The sequence below is a fragment of the Monodon monoceros genome, unplaced genomic scaffold (genome assembly GCF_005190385.1).
Source record: "Monodon monoceros isolate NGI ecotype Baffin Bay Population unplaced genomic scaffold, NGI_Narwhal_1 Super_Scaffold_11, whole genome shotgun sequence".
Taxonomy (NCBI): Eukaryota; Metazoa; Chordata; class Mammalia; order Artiodactyla; family Monodontidae; genus Monodon; species Monodon monoceros.
In genome coordinates, this window is record NW_021703767.1 from 69,180,905 (window position 1) to 69,202,619 (window position 21,715).

Consider the following 21,715-nt stretch of genomic DNA (forward strand, 5'->3'; position numbering starts at 1 on the left):
TCTCATCTCCAGTCTCCCCATGTCTGAATAGTCTTCAAGCACAAGATTCTTAAAGTAAAAGGAGACCTTAGGAAAAGAGAAAAGCAAGGGTATGGCCACTTGTTAAGACCTCTGAAAGATTTAAGAAAGTGCCTAGTATACTTTCTCAACTAGACGAAAAGGCATGACAGAAGCCTAATCCCAAATCACAGTGAATAAATCTAGAGAAAAAAGAATTGTGGGTATAGCTTTTTTTGAATAAAGGAGACTATAATCTGTTACACCGAAAGCCCAAAATGTTAAAGAAAACAAAAACAAACAAAACTATACCAGCAAAAGCACCATCAGCTTGGACTAGAGGGAACTAAGATTGATTAAACTGCAAAGAAGTCTCTAGGCTCTCAACTACCTATGGGCAGGAAGCCAGATGAGAAAGCTGCTGAACTGTTAACATGGCCATTTCTTATGGAAAGGAAAGATTTCTCAAGATGAGGAACCAAGGGACTAGAGAATGGAGTCTAGGGCCTTGGAGAACAATGGAATGGGAAGGCACTCCCAGAAAGCAGAACTGAGCCCTAATCAAGGGCCTAGGGGGAATTTTAGACCAGTGATTTTATGTATCCTCTGATCTTCCCCCTTTTGAAGGGATGCGTCTGTTCAGTTAACCTGTCTCTGTCTCACCACTGTATGTCAGGTGTGCAGGGAGAAGGTGACTTGTCATTTTAATTCACAGATCTCTGAATCAAGAGGTGCCTTACCCAAGGAGCCACATCTAAGGATCCTCATTCATCCTGATGTGATAAGATCATGAGATCGCATCCTTCCAGCCTGATGCTATATGTAGGATGAGACATGCAAAGTGGGAGAAATGTGAATAATTTGTGGCAAAGGAGCAAACTGTGGTAGATTCTCAAACCAGCCACACACGTATATACAATGGAATATTACTCAGCCATAAAAAGAAACAAAATTGAGTTATTTGTAGGGAGGTGGATGGATCTAGAGTCTGTCATACAGAGTGAAGTAAGTCAGAAAGAGAAAAACAAATACCGTATGCTAACACATATATATGGAATCTAAAAAAAAAAATGGTTCTGAAGAACCTAGGGGCAGGACAGGAATAAAGCAGCAGACGTAGAGAATGGACATGAGGACACGGGGAGTGGGAAGGGTAAGCTGGGACGAAGTAAGAGAGTGGCATGGACATATATACACTACCAAATGTAAAACAGATAGCTAGTGGGAAGCAGCCACATAGCATAGGGGGATCAGCTCAGTGCTTTGTGACCACCTAGAGGGGTGGGATAGGGAGGGGAGGAGGGAGGGAGATGCAAGAGGGAGGAGACATGGGGATATATGTATACGTATAGCTGATTCACTTTGTTATAAAGCAGAAACTAACACACCATTGTAAAGCAATTATATTCCAATAAAGATGTTAAAAAAATTTTTTTAATTAAACAAAATAAAAGCAACCACAAATTCGTTTCCTCCTACCAAGGGGTGGAGTCTGTTTCTCCACCCCTTGAATCTGGGCTTGGCCTCGTGACTTGCTTTTGCTAACAGGACATTAGTAAATGTAATACAAACAGAAGATTAAAAAGTGCTTGCAAAAGGAGGCTTGCTCTCTGGCTGCATTTGGAAGCCTGGACTATCATGTGAACAGCCTCAGTAGACAATTTGGAAGATGAGAGGCAATTTGGAAGAGAACTAAGGCATCCCAGCATGCAGGCCGTCAACTTCCAGACATTGAAGCTATCCTAGATCATCTAGCCAGCCACCAGCCCATCACAGACGTGTGTGATGGTCAAGATCAGCTGAGCTGGCCCAGATTTTTAAAACTACACAGCTACCCCAAAGATTCTAGAGGTGAAAAAGATAGTGTTTCTTTTAAGCCATTAAGTTTTGTAGTGGTTTGTTATGCAGCAAACCTCAACTGTTACAATTATAATTTTTTTTTACAGAGTCCATAATTATCATCTTCCTAACTCTGAATATGGCTTTAACATCCCTCCCCCCCAGAATAGCCTGCCCCATACTGCTATTGTCGCCTAATTTTCATTTTAATCATATTTTTAAATCACACACACACACACACACACACACTCACACACACTCGGGAATTTTTTATAGGTTAACAGTTAAATGAATATAAATATATTTAATCAATTTCTGTGTTCACTGTTGTTTCTTATATTGTGCATCCTTTCTCATTGTTTGATTTTTTTCCTTCTAAAGTATGTCTTTTAATAGTTCTTTTAATGGGAGTCTTGAGTTTATACCTTTGGTCTTTATTTTTCTCTCACTGCTGTAGGATAGTTTGTCTAGGCATAGTATTCTAGGTCCAACACTTAGAAGTTGTAAGTCTGTTTTCTTACTTCTCCTGCTGCTGAAACATCTATTAGTCATTTATTTATACATGATTTTTTTTTTTTTTTTTTTGGCGGTACGCTGGCCTCTCACTGTTGTGGCCTCTCCCGTTGCGGAGCACAGGCTCCAGACGCACAGGCTCAGCGGCCATGGCTCACGGGCCCAGCCGCTCCGCGGCATGTGGGATCTTCCCGGACCGGGGCACGAACCCGTGTCCCCTGCATCGGCAGGCGGACTCTCAACCACTGCGCCACCAGGGAAGCCCCATGACATATTTTTAACTCTGATTTTTAATTGGTTGCTATGGACTGAATATTTGTGTCCGCCCTAAATCCATATGATGAAGTCTCAACTCCCAATGTGACTGTATTTGGAGACCGGACCTTTATGGAGGTAATTAGGGTTAAATGAAGTCATAACAGTGGGGCCCTAATCAGATAGGATCAGTGTCCTTAGAAGAACAGACAGGAGAGAGCTCGCATTCTCTCTCTCCCTGCTACGTCAGGACACAGTGAGAAGGTGGCCATCTACAAGCCAGGAAGACAGTTCTCACCAGAAACTAAATCAGTTTTGATCTTGGACTTCCCAGCCTCCAAAACTGTGAGAAATAAATGTCTGTTGTTTAAACCACCCAGTCTATGGCATGTTGTTATGGCAGCCCAAGCAGCTTCATATACTGGTCTCCCCCCTGCCCTTGATAGTATGCAGTTTCACTGCAATATGTGTAATTGTGGGTTAACTTTTATTTAACCTCCGTAGTATTCGGAGATACTTTTGATCCAAGAATTCATAGTTAGTCAACTCTGGAAAATTATTAGCCATGTATTTAAATATTGCTTCTCTTTCATTCCCTCTGTTCTCTCTTTAACTTTTATTATAGAATGTTGAAGCCAGTCAATTTATCTTTCATATCTCTAAACTTACAGGGTAAGTTTCTCTGTACTGCTTTCCAATCTGTTAACTTACTTCAGTGGTATCTAGGAATCAGTGTACCCTATCTATTGTATCTTTATTTCAATAACTACAGTTTTCATTTCACATTTTAATTTTTTATATATATCTGATCTTATTTATGCTTTTTTTCATAATTCCTTATATTTTCATGAAAGTTATGCCTTTTTTCTTAGGGCAGGGCATATCCTCTACCTACTTATTATAAAGTTATTTTCAGACTAGTCTATAAAATTAATTTCATTTGGGATAATTTCTTATTCTTACAGTTGATTCTGTTACCTGATTTATTTGCAATTTTGGAGTTGCAAGTTCCTTTTGAGTCTGTTCTTCTCACTTTTGTTACTTTGTTCCTCTCTCTCTGACCCCAGTTCTCCTTGACCCTCCGAGCCCCCAGTGCAGAAGCAGGTTGGGTGTTACAGTCCCATAAGAACATGGCAGCCGCAGTCACAGAACCAGCAGGCAGCTGGGCTCAGTTCCTGGTAGCAAGGCTATGTACTTGTTCTTGCCTTCCTTAGCCCACAACTCCTGTCCCAGTCTCCTCCTTCCCTCTCACACACCCAGCCTTCCTTCCTGACTTGGTGAGCTCTTCTTCAGCCCTGGCTTCAAGCCTTACTCTGGTTTCTCCATGCCTGCAGAGCACTCTTATTTTTCTGGTCCCTTTATTTCCTAGGAGCCAAACTCTTCATAGCCACTGCCTCCAACCAACCTACAGCACAAGAAACTTCAGTCTCTGATCACCTTTTTGCAATTCTCTTCTTTTATGATCCACAGAGATGGTTACTTCACATCTGAGGCTGGTGATGTTCATTTTTTGTTTCTCTTTCCTTTTGTCCCTCAGAGATATGAGTTTGGGGAATCAGTTTTCAAAATGTAAACAAAATGTACATTAGGAATCTGGTCCTCCTTCCCAAAGTTGCACGTGCCCCCAAAATGAAACTTTAAAAAAGGACAAGGGGATCATATGTGAATGCCAATCATTTCTCTCTTAAGCCAGAGAAGCATCTCCACCTCACTAAAGCCTCTCTGTCCAAAAGGCAAGCATGGTGAGGATGGCAAAGAGAACCACTGCTCTTGGCTACCATATACCCTGGAGATCTGGGAACTTCTCCTTTTAGATCTAAGCTATTTATTGATCAAACGAACCAGAACAGAGGACTTTGGCAAAAACTTGAAAGACTAATATAATCTTTCCCATTCATTCAAAAACTTCAGTTAGAAAGAATGGGATGGAAAGAGGACACAGGAAATATTGTGATGTGGCATATTCAAAACTACAAGTCCATTCTTTTCGGAACAGAACTTGCTACACTGGGGCATGGGCACCTGAGTCTTCAGTGTCTGTGACGTTGTCCTTACAGTTACTGGACAAATAAAGGAATATAACTTAGTCTGGAATCAATAAGCGGAGAAGGCACAACGCAAGTAGCTTTCCTTCCCCTTGACCTGGAAAGAGACGTCTTCCTTGCCTATAAGCATATAGGGAGAAATTTCACTTTCAGTTGGAACAACTCAATTTGGCATTCCCCTACAACACACCACCACAACTCTCATCTGTTTATCCACTGGGAACTTCCCCGAATTGCTCTCATCAAGGTACCAGGTGGGATGAGATGGGGCACATCAATTTCAGCACTAACTTCCAGGGGTTTACTTTTGTACGTGTGCTTATCTGGGGGTTTGCTTTTTGCCAAGTCTGCCGTAACACGGCCAGTTTTCCATTTAGCTACACGACTCACTCAAATATTTATTGAGCATTTACTGATAATAACAGCTCCTATTTAATGGGGACCTCTGTTTGCATGACAGTGAATTTTACAAACTCATTTAATCTTCACAACCGCTAGTCATTCAAAGTAGGCACTGTTATCTTCATTTTTCAATAGAGAAAACAGGCTTAGAGAAGTTTAGTAGTTTCTCCAAGTCACACAGGCTGGAGCTTGAATTTGGATATGACTCCAAAACCAAAAATGTTTTTGTTATTGCAATCTGAGGACACCCGTTCTTTCCTATAGAGAAGCTCTGTGTTCCGGGCTATGGCCCTAAGTTTTCTACGCTGAGGCAAGGCCAGCCTAAAACAGCCTACTCCGGAGCTGTCCCCTGGCCTGTATATATTCATTTCCCTCCCACCTCCCTTCTGCCATTTGTGCTTCTGCGGCCTATGACCTAACAACTCTCTTCTGGGTCGCTACTGGTATTGGATTCTGGGCCCTTCTCATTCAGGGCCCCAAGGTTTGGTAGTTTTCCTGCTGCCTAAGCTCTGGGGATTTGTCTCCTTGTCAAGCTTATTTTTATCACTTGCAGTGGTGCCCAGATCCCGTGGTATTGGCCTTGGCCCTGAGGATGGTATATAATAGGCAGAAAAATGCAGTGGGACTTGGAAGAACTGATAGGTCTCCAGAAAGGGAGAGGCCTCGAAGTACTAAGGAAAGGAAAACTGGAGCTGGTTTCCCAGAAATGTGGATGGGCTCTAACCTTCCACTCACTCCTTTGGCCTCTTTAGTAATTCCCTGGACAGCCTGGGAGAGTCATGGGCCTCAGCTCACCAAAATGCTTCTCCCCACTCCATCCTGACACCTAATGTGCTAAGTGCTTTGTGGGCATTACTTCATTTCATCCTTATGACATCCTATGAGGTATAGGTGCTATTATCTCCATATCATAGATGAGAAAACCAAGGGAAAGAGAAGTTTTATAACTTACACAAAATCGCACAGCTAGTAAATGACAGAGCTAGGATTTGAAACCAAGCAGTCTGATGCAGAGGCTGTACGCTAAACTACTACAGAAATAGCCTCATAGAAAAAACCGAAAAGATGGATGTAAAATATGTGTCTGTAATTAGTTACAGGGATTTGGGGGGATTGGGCAATGCTTGGTCAACACCATATTTTGACTGGTGAAGGGCTAGGCTCTGTGACCCTCCCACACACTGTCTTCTAAAGGATGCCCGTTCAATTGGAGTGGACAGAAGGGTTCTTGGCCCACAGCACATTTGACTCACAGCACTACTCAATAAATGTTAGCTAGAGTAGAAGCCCTTTTAAATAACCTCCACTTACCAGAATACCCTTTTAGGCAACATTCTCCGTTCCCTCTGTACCAGATACTGCCTGATGCCACCATGCTGAATGCTCAGGGCTACCAGGTATTCTCTAGTATACCTGAACCTTCTGCTCCTTCCAGGTAAGCTGTTTGCAAGAGTCAGCTGGCTTGTCCCCAAAATCACTTTTTCCAATTGTATTTACTAATTAGATTATATAAGTGAATTCACATATAATTCAGCCTGATTCAATCATACCAAATGCCAGCCATTTCCAAAAATCTAACCCATGTTCAAAAGATGAAGTGTCATAATACAAGATCTTGTGTCATAACACAAGATGTTAAAAAGACTGTCCAAATATCACTATCATATAAAGAGGTTCTATAACTCAAGAAGAAAAAGACAAATAATTTAATAGAAAAGTGAGCCAAGGACAAGAACGATTTACAAGTAGCCAGAAAACATGGCAACATGCCCAATCTTACCAGAGGTAAGTAAAAATTAAATTAACAGTGAGATAGCATTTACTATCCATGAGACTAACAAAAATTTAAATGACTGATGTCATCTGGCTTTGGTAAGGTACGGGCAATCAAACTGTTGCCAGTAATTTCTTGTAGGTAGTAGAAACAATAACTTCATATACATAAATACATTTTTAAGGGGATTTTTCAGTGTTTTCAGATGCAGCTAAATAAAAAGCAAAACTCACCCTGAGAAGGAAGAAGGAACTGTTCTAAACCTTAAACACTATTCTAAAACTGAAATTCGGAAAACATTTACAGCAATGTGGCATCACCAAATGAAGAGGTGATAATACGCACCCTCCTAAGAGGACTACTGTGATTTAGACGAGGACTTCCTAATGTGGTGATTCAGACACCCATCTCCCAACTCTGCTGGCCTATCCTGGCGGGTGTGGCAGCGCCCATCCCCAGCAGGCCCAGCACAGGACGCCATGCTGTCCAGCAACACCCCTCTCTCTCTTCCCCACTCTCTCACGTACGAGGCTCCGGTTGCACTGGGGTGGACAGTTTGCCTCTCACATTCTTTGATCAGAACATTGCTGGGTCTCCAACCTCTCATGCTTGAAACAGGCTTGCTGGTATTTGAGCCCTTAGGACACCCAGCGCCTGCAATAAAATAAAGACTCAGCTTCTCTTGGAGACCCACTGAGCCAAGGACATAGTGTTCTATCTATACAATGAAATGCAGATTTCCTAATAAAAGGCAAAATTCTTGACTTCGGGAGGTTGAATAGGATGGAAAAGAATTCCAGCTGGTTAAAGTTACGGCATTGAAAAAAGCCCTGTCTGAGAATAATTCTTGCGTCTGAGGCCAAGATGCTGTCATCTTGCCACAGCCTGTTAAAATATTCACTCACGTCGTGCTCCAATCCTCAAAGCTGTGCCCTGAGACAGTCTAAATTGGTCAATAAACACAGTGGTTCAGTCTTCTCTTCTGAAATTAAGAATATTTTAGCTGAATTAGTGCCAGGGCAAAATGTACAGGAGGCTGTATTTAGTTAAAAACTGGTTGGACACAATGATTACATGTTAAGATCATGAAAGAAATGTCAAGAATCCTCCTTCCTGCTGTATAGCTGAAAGAAGAAAGCCATAAAACAGAGTCAGCTGTGTCCTGTGGGCCTAATAAGGTGGGCTCTGGGGTGAGACTGCTGGGTTTCCTCCACAGCACCATCACTTCCAGCTCAGTGACCCTGACTAAGTCTCCTGGCGTCTCTGTCCCCCCATTTCCTCGTCTGAAATATGGGGATGCTAAAAGAGCTCACCACATAGGGTCATCAGAAAGGGCAATGAGTTAATCCATTTAAAGCGCTGCTCTCCAAGGAAGCACTCAAATGTTAGTTATCACCCCTGGAAGGGAGAAGTGGTGGGCTGGAGAGAATGCTGGAGGAGTTGAATGTCTATCACTGGTTTGACAACCCCTGTAGAAGGCATTTATTCATGCGCTCTGCCCAAGCTGTCCTCTGGTCATTTCATGTGTTCAGCCATTTACCTCTGACACTTACCTCGTAGCCCTTTGGGTGTGTGTCATCTCCCTAACTAGATGGTGAGCTCCTGGAGGGCAGAAGTGGTGTCTTCACCTAGCACAGAGTCTGGTCCCCAGTAAGCACTCAACAAATATCTGATTGACCCTGCTAGCTGTTCATATGCAGAGTGAACTGGACTCAAAATTAATCACACAAACTCCATTTAAATGGGCTTTTCTAGAAGTGCAGCTAAACTTTGCAGGACACATTCATCAAAACCAGAGATAGAGATGGGTCTCTGTGATCCACTGGACAACAGCACTAGAAGGTGCCATCCCTGCCACAGGCAGAGTGCTCTCTTACTCGCTGTCTGGGAGCTCTCGTCGCTCTCAGCAGGAGAATCCTCCCTGCCCGCAGCAGAACTCCAGGCCTGCAGAGACCCCGTGCAGAATCTAGGCAGCAGTCTGCATCTTTCCCCAGGAAGTCTTTAAGGCCCTGTTGGCTAAGCCCCGGCCATCTGGACCGGCTCCTGTGCCACCTGGAATATTTAGAGACCAGCTCCAGTTCACAATCCTAGCTTCGTACTCTGACCTCCTGGCCACGTGTTCTCAAACTGCCAAGTTGTGCAATTTAAGTTGGAGAATCCTGTGTCTCTGGAGGTCATTTGTTCATTCAGCAAGCTTCCTAGAGGGTCTTCTATATTCCAGGTACTAACCACGTTCTTAAAATACCAAATCGTAATAAAAATGACTAACATGCCATTTACTGAATATTGAGTATGTGTCAGATACTCTGTTAAGTGCCCTCAGACCACTGTCTAATTTAATTCAGGGAGGTTATTCTCATTTTACAGATGAGGAAAATGAGACACAGAAATGAAGTAACTTGCTTGTACTCCCATGGTCAGTGAGCTGCAGGCCTGGATTAAGGCCTGAAGCCAAGTCGGTCTGAGAGTAAGCACTCTGATCATGAGGCTTGCTGACTCTCCCTGCCTCACTTAATCTATTTCTCTTCTCTAGCTTTATGACTCTTGCTCACGTCACCCTTACCACCTATATTCAAAAGATCTAAACAAATTGGATCTTGCCTATTTCACGGGCTCTTCTGGACCAGGTCTGATGTGACAGGTTATCAAACCCCTGACACTAAACAAAAAAGGTGAAGTTCAGGTTGGGCCGAATAATATCGCCTTTCAGCACCTCTTGCATCCCTCCTCCCTTGTCCACCTCCCCCTTCCCTACTTGTCCTTCTCTCCTTTTTCTATCTGCTTCCCAATACACCCATTCAGGTATCCCACGGGCTCCCCAGCTCAACCCCAAATGAAACTCACCCTGCTTCCTGACTTCTCTGCCAACGCTTTACACCTAGCTGCCTGGTATTCACGTTGAAACCTCAGAGTCATCAGCATGAGAAGGAAACAGAGCATACTGAATAAAAATACAGGCTCTGGGTTCAAATTCTGGATCTGACCCTACCAGCTGCAGGACCTAGGAACAAGTTACTTAATCTAGCTCTGTCTCAGTTTTCTGATCTGCAAAATGAGGATAAAAGCAGCACCTACCAAAAAAGAAAGTGTTTTGCCACAAATGCGGCAGGAACAACTGGATATCCATTAGGGGAAAAAAAGAATTTTGACTCCCCCGTTTCATATGCTACACAAAAATTAATTTGAGATGGATGATAGATCTAAACATAGAAATTAAAGCTATAAAGCTTCTAGAAGGAAATATAAGAGATGATCTTTGTAACGTGGGAGTCAGCAAAAGTTTCTTAGGATATGGAGAAAAGAACAGCCTTACAAAGAAAATGATAAATGAGACCTTGTCAAAATTTAAAACTTCGATTCATCGGAAGACACTGTTAAGAAAATGAACAGGCAAGCCACAATTAGGAAAAAGATTTGCAAATCACATATCTGACAAATAAGGAGAATTCAGAATAAATAAAGAATCCCTAAAATTCAATAAGAAAAAGACAAAACCCACAATTTTTAAATGGGCAAAATATTTGAACAACACTCAGAAAGAAAGATATAGAAACGGTCAGTAAGTGCATGAAAAAGTTCTTAGTATCATTAATCATTAGGGAAATGTAAATTACAACCATTTGGGGATAGCTACATATCCACCGGAATGGCTAAAATTTAAAAGTCTAACAATGCCAAATGTTGATGAGGATGCAGTGCAACCAACCAGACTCTGATACATTGTGGGAGCATAGAAATGGTACAACCACTTTGGCAGTTCCTTATAAAGCTAAACACAGACCTATCCTATGACCCACTCCCAGATGTTTACCCAAGAGAAATGAAAAAATATGTCCACCAAAAAAAAAAAGACCTGTACAAGATGTTCATGGCAGCTTTAGACAGAAAAGCCAAAAACTGGAAACAGCCCAATGTCCATCAACCGAAGAATGGAGACACAAAACTGTGGTACAGCCTTACAATGGAATACTATTCAGAAATAAAGAGGAAGCAACTGCTGATACACGCAACAACATGGATGGATCTCAGAAACATTATACCACGTGACAGAAACTTCAAACCAGAGAGTACATACTGTACAATTCCATTTATATGAAGTTCTAGCAAAGGCACAGGAATCTATGATTTAAAAATCAGAACAGTGGTTGCCTCTGAAGAGTGGGGACAGGGACTGATTGAGAAGGAACGTGAAGGAATTTTCTGGGATGCTGGTAATGTCCAAATCTTGAAAGGGGCTTGGGTTGCACAGTTGCATGCTTTTGTCAAAAGTCAGACAACGGTACAGTTAAGATCTGTGCATTTCACATATGTAAATTTTTCTCAGAAGGAAAGTAATGTAAACAACTATTGAGCTCTAGTTAATGGTTATGTGTGCTTAAGTATTTAGGGGAAAATGTACTAATGTCTGCAACCTAATTTGAAATGCATCACAAAAACAAGGTGGTCGGATGGATAACAGCAGGATGGATAGATTCGTGACAAAGCAAACACAGCAACATGTTAATTTTAGAATCTAGGTGGAGAGTATATAGGTATTCACTGTACATTTGTTTCAACTTTGCTGCATATTTGAAACTTTTCATAATGAAATAACAGAAAATAGTACCTACAATATAAGATTGCTTTACCATCTTTTACCCTCTTTCCTATCACCACTCACATGGTCTCCAACACCTGCTACCTTTACATCATTCACATTCCTCCCTTCGCTGGCTCTTCTGCAATCTGCAGCCAGGTCCAAGCCATGGACTCGTGCCTGGATTGCAGACCTACTGTCCTCCCTACTGCTGGTGTTCCCTCACTCCAATCCATCCTGAATCTCAGTCTTCTCACTCACAGCTCTTATTCTGTGAACGCTGCTGCTCAGCAACTTTTGATGACTCTCCATTAACAATCTCAAAACTCTCAGCCTGCAACAAGGCCTTTGCATTCCGGCCTCGTTCTATCAATACGATCGCCCTATGGAAATACAGAAATTCTTGGCTACCGTCAAACGAGATAACTACTTATCCCCTAACACAACACACACTTCCTATCCCAACACCCTTGCCTCCTCTACAGGAATCTATTCCTGGGTGTCCAGGGGCCCAGCTACAGGTCTCAGCAGTTCAGCATATGAACAGAAGGTGGTCAGAAAACTTTGGCCTTGACAGGTATGAGTTTCAAGGCCTCCTATAGAGACTCAGCAGTGTTACGCCAGCACAGAAAGCACCTACTCCCTTTATTCACTTGTTCGTTCATTCATTTACTCTCTAACTCACTTGCTAAGTACTTACTATGGCCAGATAATCTGCTAGAGGCTGCAAAGGAGGTAAAGTGACAGGACCCCAGCCTGAAGAAATCCAGTTAGTGAGAGTAAGGTTGAAGAATAGTCATAACTCATAGTAAGTCCTATCCTGAAGGTGGCAGTACCAGAAATCTCACTCAAGGTTCACTTCAGATTGAGTCTGGTGAAAGTGTAGTGGGATCCCTGTGGCAGTTTCAAAGCATGGCCTCAAAATCTTTGACACTCCTCCCACTGAGGTAGGGGAGAATCTGTGTTCCCTCCCCCTTGAATCTGAGCAGGCTTGTGACTGTTTTGACCAATAGACTACAGGAAAAGTGATACTGTGTGACTTCTGAGGTCAGGTAATAGAAGACCAGGCAGCTTCCACCTGGCTCTCATGGAATGCTCATTCTCCAAAGGCTCCTGGGGACACTCCCTCTTGGAACCCAGCCACCATGTTGTGAAGAAGCCCAGGCCACATGCAGAGGCCACATGTAGGTACTCTGGCTACATGGGCCCCAGCTGACCCCAGCCTTCAAGTCATCTCAGCCTAGGCACCAGACTGTAAGTAAAGCCTCCAGTGATTCTAGCTCTTAAGCATTTGAGTCATCTGAGCCATCCAGGTCTTCAGAAAACATCCCCACCATGTCCTGTTCAAATTCCTGACCTGCAGAACTCCTGAGCATAATAAAGAATAATATTTATTAGTAGTACTATGCTGAACATAATAATGTTGTTTTATGCTGCTATGTCTGGGGGTGTCTTGTTACCAGCAATGGATAACTGGAACAATCCCTTCAAAAACAAGTGCTACTCATGGCAGGGCCCTGGGCAGCCTAAGCCGGGGCCCTGAATCCAACAAAGAGTGACACCCCCAAAGATTATAACTGGAACACCCCTTTAAAATTTTTACCCCATTTATCAAGTTTATAATACCTTCAATTATTCAACATTCAACAAATAACGTATTAATTGCCTAGATGTGACAGTTACTGTTTAGTATTAGATAAAAATCCCTGCCCTCCGGGAGCTTACTACCTAGTGGAGAAACAGACAGTAAGTGAGACAAGTAAGGAAAATATAAACCATGCTGGATAGGGGTTAAATATAAGGAGAGAAAATAAAGCCGGGAGACGGGCTACGAAATATCAGGTGTGGGATCAATATTTTAGAGAGGGTGGCCAGGAAAGGCCTCATGGAGAAGGTGACTTGAACAAAGCCCTGTTGGAAAGTCCTGGGATGGGAATACCAGGTCCCCATGGCTGTCTCCTTCTAAGCACCCTTCCCATGTCACTTGCTCATACCCCATCAGCTAGACAGACCTCACAAAAATCCACAGGGTCAAGGAGCTTCTCCAGCACAACAACTCTCAAATAAGAATTATGTGATGCCAAAGCAGGAAGGGCCCTCAGAAGCCATCCATTCTCACCCCCTCACCTTTCAGTGGAGAAACTGAAGCCGTGGTGTTCCAGCTGGCCTAAGACTTAACCTGAGACATGCACGTCTGCCCAGCCCTGTGCTCTTGCTCCTACTCTCCACTGATGACTGGAAAACCATTCTCCCTTGGGAACTAAGCTCTTTCTCCCTTGGTTGCATCACCCCAGCCAGATGCACCTGATCCTCCCCATCTGTCACTGACATAGTCTGAGACCAGTCCCCAGAGTGGCTGGGTAAGGGAGTCCAAGATTAGAACCAGCACTGGCCCAAGACAACAGCCAGCATTCCCACCAATAGTGCTACCAATGCCTATAACACCTCCATCAACAGCCCCTCCACAATGCAGTCAGTGACACAGAAAATGGACGTCTTCCACTTTCTCTTCTTAGTTGCTCTGTTGTGGGTTGAACTGGGTCCTCCAAAAACTCATGTTGAGAGACTGGTTCAAGATGGCAGAGTAGAAGGACGTGCGCTCATTCCCTCTTGCGAGAGCACCAGAATCACAACTAACTGCTGAACAATCATCGAAAGGAAGACACCGGAACTCACCAAAAAAGATACCCCAGATCCAAACACAAAGGACAAGCTGCAATGAGATGATAGGAGGGGTGCTATCACAATAAAATCAACTCCCATAACTGCTGGGTGGGTGACTCACAAACTGGAGAACACTTACACCACAGAAGTCCACCCACTGGAGTGAAGGTTCTAAGCCCCACATCAGGCTTCCGAACCTGGGGGTCCGGTAATGGGAGGAGGAATTCCTAGAGAATCAGACTTTGAAGGATAGTGGGATTTGATTGCAGGACTTTGACAAGACTGGGGGAAAGAGAGACTCCGCTTGTGGAGGGCACACACAAAGTAGTGAATGCATCAGGACCCAGGGGAAGGAGCAGTGACCCAATAGGAGATGGAACCAGACTTACCTGCTAGTGTTGGAGGGTATCCTGCAGAGGCAGGGGGTGGCTCTGGCTCACCGTGGGGACAAGGACACTGGCAGCAGAAGTTCTGGGAAGTACTCCTTGGCGTGAGCCCTCCCAGAGTCCGCCATTAGCCCCACCAAAGAGCCCGGTAGGCCCCAGTGCTGGGTCACCTCAGGCCAAACAAACAACATGAAAGGAACCCAGTGCCACCCAACAGCAGACAAGCAGATTAAACTTTTACTGAGCTGTGCCCACCACAACAACACCCAACGCTACCCACCACCAGTCCCTCCCATCAGGAAGCTTGCACAAGCCTCTTAGATAGCCTCATCCACCAGACGGCAGACAGCAGAAGCAAGAAGAAATGTAATTCTGCAGCCTGTGCAAGGAAAACCACATTCACAGAAAGATAAACAAAATGAAAAGACAGAGGAATTTGTCCCACATGAAGGAACAAGATAAACCCCAGAAAAACAACCAAATGAAGTGGAGATAGGCAACCTTCGAGATAAAGAATTCAGAATAATGATAGTGAAGATGATCCAGGACCTCAGAAAAAGAATGGAGGCAAAGATCGAGAAGATGCAAGAAATGTTTAACAAAGACCTAGAAGAATTAAAGAACAAGCACCAAGAAGAATTAAAGAACAAACAAACAGAGATGAACAATACAATAACTGAACTGAAAAATACACTAGAAGGAATCAATAGCAGAATAGCTGAGGCAGAAGAATGGATAAGTGACCTGGAAAACAGAATGGTGGAATTTACTGCAACAAAACAGAATAAAGAAAAAAGAATGAAAAGAAATGAAAACAGCCTAAGAGACCTCTGGGACAACATTAAACGCAACAACATTCGCCTTATGGGGGTCTCAGAAGCAGAAGAGAGAGAGAAAGGACCCAAGAAAATATTTGAAGAGATTATAGTCAAAAACTTCCCTAACATGGGAAAGGAAATAGCCACCCAAGTCCAGGAAGCTCAGAGAGTCACAGGCAGGATAAACCCAAGGAGGAACATGCTGAGACATATAGTAATCAAACTCACAAAAATTAAGGACAAAGAAAAATTACTGAAAGCAGCAAGGGAAAAACAACAAATAACATACAAGGGAACTCCCATAAGGTTAACAGCTGACTTCTCAGCAGAAACTCTACAAGCCAGAAGAGATTGGCACGATATATTTAAAGTGATGAAAGGGAAGACCCTACAACCAAGATTACCCTACCCAGCAAAGATCTCATTCAGATTCGATGGAGAAATCAAAAGCTTTACAGAAAAGCAACAGCTAAGAGAATTTAGCACCACCAAACCAGCTCTACAACAAACGCTAAAGGAACTTCTCTAAGTGGGAAACATAAGAGAAGAAAAGGACCTACGAAAACAAACCCATAACAATTGAGAAAATGGTAAAAGGAGCATACATATTGATAATTACCATAAAAGTGAATGGATTAAATGCTCCAACCAAAAGACACAGGTTCACTGAATGGATACAAAAACAAGACCATATATATGCTGCCTACAAGACACCCACTTCAGACCTAGGGACACATACAGACTGAAAGTGAGGGGATGGAAAAAGATATTCCATGCCAATGGAAATCAAAAGAAAGCTGGAGTAGCAATACTCATATCAGATAAAGTAGACTTTAAAATAAAGAATGTTACAAGAGACAAGGAAGGACACTACATAATGATCAAGGGATCAATCCCAGAAGAAGATATAACAATTATAAATATATATGCACCCAACATAGGAGCACCTCAATACATAAGGCAACTGCTAACAGCTATAAAAGAGGAAATCGACAGTAACACAATATTAGTGGGGGACTTTAACACCTCACACCAATGGACAGATCATCCAAACAGAAAATTAATAAGGAAACACAAGCTTTAAAGGACACAGTAGACCAGATAGATTTAATTGATATTTATAGAACATTCCATCCAAAAACAGCAGATTACACTTTCTTCTCAAGTACACACGGAACATTCTCCAGGAGAGATCACATCCTGGGTCACAAGTCAAGCCTCAGTAGATTTAAGAAAACTGAAATCATATCAAGCATCTTTTCTGACCACAACGCTATGAAATTAGAAATCAATTACAGGGAAAAAAACGTAAAAAACACAAACACATGGAGGCTAAACAATATGTTACTAAATAACCAAGAGATCACTGAAGAAATCAAAGAGAAAATCAAAAAATACTTAGAGACAAATTACAACGAAAACACAATGATCCAAAACCTATGGGATGCAGCAAAAGCAGTTCTAAGAGGAAATTTTATAGCAATACAAGCCTACCTCAAGAAACAAGAAGCATCTCAAATAAACAATCTAACCTTACACCTAAAGGAACTAGAGAAAGAAGAACAAGCAAAACCCGAAGTTAGTAGAAGGAAAGAAATCATAAATATCAGAGCAGAAATAAATGAAATACAAACAAAGAAACAATAGCAAATATCAATAAAACTAAAAGCTGGTTCTTTGAGAAGATAAACAAAATTGATAAACCTTTATCCAGAATCAACAAGAAAAAAAGGGAGAGGACTGAAATCAATAAAATTAAAAATGAAAAAGGAGAAGTTACAATGGACACTGCAGAAATACAAAGCATCATAAGAGAGTACTACAAGCAACTCTATGCCAATAAAATGGACAACTTGGAAGAAATGGACAAATTTTTAGAACAGTATAACCTTCCAAGACTGAACCAGGAAGAAACAGAAAATATGAACAGACCAATCACAAGTAATGAAATTGAAACTGTGACTAAAAATCTTCAAACAAACAAAAGTCCAGGACCAGATGGCTTCACAGGCGAATTCTATCAAACATTTAGACAAGAGCTAAAATCCATCCTTCTCAAACTCTTCCAAAAAACTGCAGAGGAAGGAACACTCCCAAACTCATTCTATGAGGGCACCATCACCCTGATAGCAAAAGCAGACAAAGATACTACAAAAAAAGAAAATTACAGACCAATATCACTGGTGAATATAGATGCAAAAATCCTCCACAAAATACTAGCAAACAGAATCCCACAACACATTAAAAGGATCATACACCATGATCAAGTGGGATTTATCCCAGGGATGCAAGGATTCTTCAATACGCAAATCAATCAATGTGATATACCATATTAACAAATTGAAGAATAAAAACCATATGATCATCTCAATAGATGCAGAAAAAGCTTTTGACAAAATTCAGCACCAATTTATGATAAAAACTTTCCAGAGTGTGGGCACAGAGGGCACTTACCTCAACATAATAAAGGTCACACATGACAAACCCACAGCAAACATCATTCTCAATGTTGAAAAACTGAAACCATTTCCTCTAAGATCAGGAACAAGACAAGGATGTCCACTCTCGTCACTATTATTCAACATAGCTTTGGAAGTCCAAGCCATGGTAATTAGAGAAGAAAAAGAAATAAAAGGAATTCGAATTGTTAAAGAAGAAGTCAAACTGTCACTGTTTGCAGATGACATGATACTATACATAGAGAATCCTAAAGATGCCACCAGAAAACTACTATAGCTGATCAATGAATCTGGTAAAGTTGCGGGATACAAAATTAATGCACAGAAATCTCTTGCATTCCTATACACTAACAATGAAAGATCAGAAACAGAAATTAAGGAAACAATCCCATTCACCACTGTAACAAAAAGAATAAAATACCTAGGAATAAACCTACCTAAGGTGGTAAAAGACCTATACTCAGGAAACTATAAGACACTGCTGAAAGAAATCAAAGATGACACAGATGGAGAGATATACTATGTTCTTGGATTGGAAGAATCAATATTGTGAAAATGACTATACTACCCAAAGCAATCTACAGATTCAATACAATCCTTATCAAATTACCTGGGGCATTTTTTACAGAACTAGAACAAAAAATCTTAAAATTTTTATGGAGATACAAAAGACCCTGAATAGCCAAAGCAGTCTTCAGGGGAAAAAACAGAGCTGCAAGATCAGACTCCCTGACTTCAGACTGCACTACAAAGCTACAGTAATCAAGACAACGTGGTACTGGCACAAAACAGAAATACAGATCAATGAAATTGGATAGAAAGCCCAGAGATAAACCTACGCACCTATGGTCAACTGATCTATGAGAAAGGAGGCAAGGATATACAATGGAGAAAAGACAGTCTCTTCAATAAGTGGTGCTGGGAAAACTGACAGCTACACATAAAAGAATGAAATTAGAACACTCACTAACATCATACACAAAAATAAACTCATAATGGATTAGAGACCTAAATGTAAGACTAGACACTATAAAACTCTTAGAGGAAAACCTAGGAAGAACACTCTTTGACATAAATCACAGCAAGATGTTTTTTGATCCACCTCCTAGAGTAATGGAAATAAAAACAAAAATAAACAAATGGGACCTAATAAAACTTAAAAGCTTTTAAAAGCAAAGGAAACTACAAAGAAGGCAAAAAGACAACCCTCAGAATGGGAGAAAATATTTGCAAATGAATCAACGGACAAAGGATTAATCTCCCAAATATATAAACAGCTCATGCAGCTCAATATTAAAAAAACAAACAGCCCAATGCAAAAATGCACAGAAGACCTAAATATACATTTCTCCAAAGACATACAGATGGCCAAGAAGCACATGAAAAGCTGCTCAACATCACTAAATATTAGAGAAATGCAAATCAAAACTACAATGAGGTATCACCTCACACCAGTTAGAATGGGCATCATCAGAAAATCTACAAACAACAAACGCTGGAGAGGGTGTGGAGAAAAGGGAACCCTCTTGCACTGTTGGTGGGAATGTAAATTGATACAGCCACTATGGAGAACAGTATGGAGGTTCCTTATAAAACTAAAAATAGAATTACCGCATGACCCAGCAATCCCACTACTGGGCATATACCCAGAGAAAACCATAATTCAAAAAGAAACATGCACCCCAATGTTCATTGCAGCACTATTTACAGTAGACAGGTCACGGAAGCAACCTAAATGCCCATCGACAGATGAATGGATAAAGAAGATGTGGTACATATATACAATGGAATATTACTCAGCCATAAAATGGAATGAAATTGGGTCATTTGTACAGACGTGGATGAATCTAGAGACTGTCATACAGAGTGAAGTAAGTCAGAAAGAGAAAAACAAATATCGTATATTAACGCATATATGTGGAACCTAGAAAAATGGTACAGATGAACTGGTTTGCAAGGCAGAAATTGAGACAGAGATGTAGAGAACAAATGTATAGACACCAAGGGGGGAAAGCGGTGGGGGTGGTGGTGGTCGTGGTGTGATGAATTGGGAGAATGGGATTGACAGGTATACACTAATATGTATAAAATGGATAACTAATAAGAACCAGCTGTATAAAAAAATAAAATTCAAAAAAAATACCTAAAAATAAAAGCAAAAAAAAAAAAAAAAGTCACGTTGAAATCCTAACCGCCCCCCCGCCTCCCATCCAACCTGTGAATATAACCTTATTTGGAAATAGAGTCTTTGCAAGTTAAGATGAGTTCACACGGGAGCAGGATGCTCCCTAATGAAATGACTGGTGTCCTTACAAGAAGAGGGAAATTTGGACACATACGCAATACACAGAGACACAGAAGAGAGACAGCCACATGCAGATGGAGGCAGAGATTAGAGTGATGCATGTGCAAGCCAAGGAATGCCAGCGGTTTGTCAGCAACCCACCAGATGCTAAAAGAGACAAGGAAGCAGTCTTTCCTAGAGCCTTCAAAGGGAGTGTGGCTCTGCTGACACCGTAATTTCAGACTTCTAGCCTCTAGGACTGTGAAAGAATAAATTTCTGCTGTTCTAAGCCAGTGTGTGGTAGTTTTGTCACAGCAGCCCTAAGAAACTAGCACCCTTGCGTATATAAAAAGTCTGGAGGTACCCGTGGTCCCCATACACAGGCTTTCTCCCTGTAATTCCAGGTCAGGTGCTCAGAAGCAGCTCCCACCTCCCCCTTCACCACTCCTCATCCTTCATATCTACCAACAGTGCATGTACCGAGTCCACCCAGGGAGCCTGCAGGAAGCAGGTGAGAAGGCAGTCATGCCTAGGGTTTGGGGTACAATTTGCTGACCACTTTGGTCTATGTCTTGCTATGGGCACAATCTGTTTTATACGGTTTGGCTCCAACCAGTCTAGGATCTGTTGGCCTTTTTACCCTACTTAAGAACGACTGACGGTCCCTGTGACAGGCTGAGAGGTCACAGGGAAGTACCATCCACAGAAGACCGATCACTCTCATGGGTCCAATAGCGACCTATTAAACAAAAATCATCCCAGTAATAGGCTCTTTGGCAATATGGAACAAAAGCAAAAAAAAAAAAAAAAAGAGGATCGTAATGTACCTTTCAACCTGCTAATGCTATTCTTGGAATACCAAGGAAATGACACAACAGAAAAAAACCAAACAATTTGGACAAAGATAATTATAGCAGTGTTACTCATAATTGTGGAATAAAAACTGGAAACATTAATTGCAGAACAGTTAAAAGAGAGTGTCATAATAATACCTAACATTTCCTGAGCCCTTACTATATGGCAGACAATACACCAAATGTTTTGCTTGGATTATCTTATTTCACCCTCATAAAAATCTTATGACAAAGCTGTGTTATCCCTTTTTGTAGAGATAAACCTGTTCAAGGTCACACAGCTAGCAAGTGGCAAGTGACCACTACTTTATGCCCTCTGCTTAGAGTCATGACTTTACCATGGCCATGTGAAATAGGACAAGTTCTTTTTAACTTCCCTGAGCCTTAGGCCCTCAACTATAAAACAGGAACAAGAATAACATCGTAAGACTGAAAAAATTAAATGCAAAATGTGTGAAGCATTAAGTAAACTATAAAATCATTATCCAAATGAAAAGTACTTACAGACTCAATGACAACTGAGTATCTCATGTGGTAGGAGTCCAATTGTAGCCTATCTTGCATGCCGAATTGAACAGTTAGAATTTTATCTTTCATGTAGTAGAAGATCAACACTGTTTTTTAACCAGGGATGTTACACGTTAATGTTGTTTTGAGGTACGATAATATAAAATCATCTCAGGATGACCAAACTGGAACTTTATTTAATTTCCAATCCTCTAACAAGTTTTATGAGCTCTCTAGTAAAAGCCCTGGTCTGATTCCTCCAGAGGGTGGGCAGGGTGGGCCTGGAAGCAACAGTTTCCTTGATTCACTGATTTCCGGCAGGAGACACAGGGGTCTCATCCC

General features: G+C 41.7%; 1 protein-coding gene across 5 annotated transcripts in view; it reads right to left on the reverse strand.

The window, feature by feature from the left end:
* Positions 1–21,715, reverse strand: part of MYLK (myosin light chain kinase) — a 270,323-nt gene that overhangs the window by 233,278 nt on the left and 15,330 nt on the right. Inside the window, exon 1 of one of the 5 annotated variants that reach the window (XM_029214525.1) lies at positions 7,731–7,843. The exons of the other annotated variants lie outside the window; for them this stretch is intronic. The gene's annotated coding sequence lies outside the window, so the exon portion shown is untranslated. Of the gene's footprint in view, positions 1–7,730; positions 7,844–21,715 lie in introns of those variants that run through there. 5 annotated transcript variants of the gene reach the window in all.